We start from the raw sequence: 4,126 nt of genomic DNA, 5'->3' as shown, positions 1-4,126 counted from the left end.
CCCATCTTGGCCTCCCAAAGTGCTGGGATTACAGGCTTGAGCCACCGCGCCCGGCTTAAATCATTTTTTGAAAATTTTCAACATAGTTCCTAGTAGGGGGCTTATTTGTGCCTGACTCATGCTTCTTCAAGACAAAACACCACACTCACACCACATGCATACCACAAAGCAAAGAACGGGCAAAAAGGGCACACACACACTTTTGCAGTTTATACCAAACCAAAATCGAAACCAGAATCAGAGTATCAGGAAATTCAAGCCAGGTCAAAACCAAAGCCAAGGTATCAAGCTAGTCAAGTTAAGTCAAAACCAGAACAAAAGCGCCAACACAGGCACGCTGTGGGTGATCAGGCCATGCTTCCACTCAAATGAGGTGGGCAAGTTTCAAAGACTAATCTTACCATGTTTCAGATGTCTGGATTCCAAGTGCTAGTTCCGTCCCATTGTTCAGGCACTGTATTAATCCTCCACAGGGCCCTGTTATGCGCTGCTCTGGCGATTCATTCCACTGGGGCAATTGCCTACCTGGGAGCCCTCTTTGGGTCGTGTCGCTCAAGCTGGCCGGAGTCCCTTGCAGGGATGCTCCACAGGGCAGGCCTGAGGCCCCTAAGGGACTGCCTCGTCTGTCCATCAGTCACCATGCTTCCCGGTCAGGGAACCAAGAAATGTAGCAGGATGAGCCGTGGACAAAACCCCACAGACACCAAGATAGTGAAGGAAGTGGCTTTAATCAGCTGGAAGCATCAGCAAACTAACATCTTAAAATCTGAGTTTGTCAGGTGCCCAACTTCTGTCCCTTTTAAGGGCTCACAACTCTAAGGGGGTCCGCATGAGAGGGTCGTGATCGACTGAGCAAGCCGGGGGTACGTCACAGGGGCTGCAAGTGCCTGTGGTCAGAGTGAAACAGAACAGAACGAGAGGTTTCACAATGTCCTTCCATCCAATGTCTGGAATCTATAGATAACATCAGTTGCTAGGTCGGGGTGGAATTTTAACTACCAGGCTTAGGTCAGGCAGGCCCAGGCCTGGTTTCGGGTCTGGTTCCTTGGTTTTGGGTCTGGTTCCCAGGCACTGGGCTACCTGCCTTTAGTTTCGCTTTTCTTTCCTTTTCTGAGTATAAAACAATAAAAAACAATATGAGAGGGTCTGTCTCTCTTCTCTTAGTGTGGTGAGATTATGTTTAACATTTTTAGAAACTTCCAAACTTCCAAATTTTCCAAATTGTTTTTCTTTCTTTTTCTTTTTTCTTTTTTTTTTTTTTTGACACAGCATTACATTCTGTCACCCAGGCTAGAGTACAGTGGTGTGATCTTGACTCACTGCAACCTCCACCCCTCCAAGTTCAAGCAATCCTTCTACCTCAACCTCTCAAGTAGCTGAGACTACAGGCATGTGCCACCATGGATGGATAATTTTTTGTATTTTTTGTAGAGAAGGAGTTTTGCCGTGTTGCCCAGGTTGTATTTTTTAGAGAAGGAGTTTTGCCATGTTGCCCAGGCTGGTCTCGAACTCCTGGACTCAAGGAATCTGCCTGCCTCAGCCTTCCAAAGTGCTGGGATTACAGGTGTAAGCCATCATGGCTAGCTCAAATTGTTTTTCAGGGCAGCAACTTCATTTCGCATTCTCACCAGCAATACACGAAGGTTCTGATTTCTCCACATCCTTACTAAGAGTTGGTATTTTCTGTCTTTTTAATGTTATCCACTAATAGTTGCGAAGAGGTATTTCAATGTGATTTTTAACAAAGATGCAAAGACTATTCCATGGAAAACGGATCATTTTTCAACAAACAGTGCCAGAATAATCAGGTAACTATACACATTAGTTGACCCTTGATCCTAACCTTTCATCACAAACAAAAGTTAACTCAAAATAGATAATAGGCCGGGCACGGTGGCTCAAGCCTGTAATCCCAGCACTTTGGGAGGCCGAGACGGGCGGATCACGAGGTCAGGAGATCGAGACCATCCTGGCTAACACGGTGAAACCCCGTCTCTACTAAAAATACAAAAAAACTAGCCGGGCGAGGTGGCGGGCGCCTGTAGTCCCAGCTACTCCGGAGGCTGAGGCAGGAGAATGGCGTAAACCCAGGAGGCGGAGCTTGCAGTGAGCTGAGATCCGGCCACTGCACTCCAGTCCGGGCGACAGAGTGAGACTCCGCCTCAAAAAAAAAAAAAATAAAAAATAAAAATAGATAATAGATTTACATGTAAAGGATAAACCTATAAAACTTCTGTAATAAAACATAAAGATAAAGCTTTGTCATCTAGGTCAAGCAAAAAATTCTTGGCTATTATATAAAAAATATAACAAAAGAAAAAGTGGACTGGGTGCAGTGGCTCACAACTGTAATCCCAGCACTTTGGGTGACTGAGGCAGGCAGATTGCTTTAGCTGAGGAGTTTGACACCAGCCTGGCAAAACCTTGTCTCTAAAAAAAATACAAAAAATACAAAAAATTAGCTGGGCATGGTGGCACACACTAGTCCCAGCTACTTGGGAAGCTGAAGTGGGAGAATTGCCTGAGCCCAGGAAGTCAAAGCTGCAGTGAGCTATGATTGAGCCACTGCACTTTAGCCTGGGTGACAGAGTGAGATCCTATCTCAAAAAAAAAAAGAAAGAAAGAAAGAAAAAATGATAAATTGGACTTTATCAAAATTAAGAACTTTCACTCTTCAAAAGACACTGTTAATAGAGTGAAAAGGGCTGGATGCAGTGACTCATACCTGTAATCCCAGCACTTTGGGAGGCTGAGGTGGGCAGATCACGAGGTCAGGAGATCGAGACCATCCTGGCTAACACAGTGAAACTCCGTCTCTATCAAAAATACAAAAAACTCGCCGGGCGTGGTGCAGGCGCCTGTAGTCCCAGCTACTCGGGAGGCTGAGGCAGGAGAATGGCGTGAACTCGGGAGGCGGAGCTTGCAGTGAGCCGAGATCGCGCCTTTGCACTCCAGCCTGAGTGAAAGAGCGATACTCCATCTCAAAAAAAAAAAAAAAAAAAAAAAAATTAGAGTGAAAAGATGAGCCACAAATTTGGACAAAATATTTTCAAAACACATATGAGGCAAAGGGAAAACTTCCCCTTTGCTTTCTGAATGTTCGCTGAAATCAGCTGACCAAAGACAGATTAATAGGAGAAAGGGTATACAACTTTATTAACGTGCATGGAGTGTTAGCAGTGGCAAATCCTTATGGGTCAGCAGCAACTTGATTCTTGCCTCCCAGAAGGAAAAAATTCATCTGAGGGACATAAGCAGAGTAAGGGATCAAGGCAAGTTTTAGAACGGAAGTAAAAGTTTATTAAAAAGTTTTAGAGCAGTAATGAAAGGAAGTAAAGTACAAGAGGGCCAAGCAGGCAACAATCTAAGTGCCCTACTGACTTTTGACAGAGGGTTTTTTTTTAGATGGAGTGTTGCTCTGTCACCCAGGCTGGAGTGCAGTGGCGCCATCTTGGTTCACTGCAACCTCCACCTCCCAGGTTCAAGCAGTTCTCCTGTCTCAGCCTCCCTAGTAGCTGGGATTACAGGCTCCCACCATACTTGGTTAATTTTTGTATTTTTAGTAGAGATGGGGTTTCGCCATGTTGGCCAGGCTGGTCTCGAACTCCTGAACTCAGGTGATCCGCCTGCCTTGGCTGACTTAGGATTTTAAATGTTGGTGCTTCCAGGGTTTTGCATCTCTCCTCGCTTGATTTTTCAAGTGAGAAGAGGTGGGCTGTCTGCTTGCACAGTGGGCACAGAGGGGTGGGCTGTCTGCTTGCACAGTGGCCTGCTAGCACTTGGGAGGGGCCACATGTGCAGTGTGTTTACTGAAGTTGTGCACATGCTCATTTGAGGCATTTCTCCCTTACCAGTTGAGTGTTCCTAGAGGAAGAGCATATGCCAGTTAAACTTCGCCATTTTTCCTCTTAGTGTATGTGCTTGAGCCCACTTGCTCAAGTCCTGGAATCTTAATGGGAAACTGATGATTACCAGCTTCAGGTGTTTTCCTTCTTTCTTTCCTTCTTTCTTCCTTCCTTCCTTCCTTTCCTTCCTTTCCTTCTTTCCTTCCCTCCCTTCCTTCCTTCCTTCCTTCCTTCCTTCCTTCCTTCCTTCCTTCCTTCCTTCCTTCCTTCCTTCCTTCCTT

Source organism: Colobus angolensis, unplaced genomic scaffold (genome assembly GCF_000951035.1).
Source record: "Colobus angolensis palliatus isolate OR3802 unplaced genomic scaffold, Cang.pa_1.0 Scaffold34, whole genome shotgun sequence".
Lineage (NCBI taxonomy): Eukaryota > Metazoa > Chordata > Mammalia > Primates > Cercopithecidae > Colobus > Colobus angolensis.
This window is presented reverse-complemented; position numbering follows the sequence as displayed.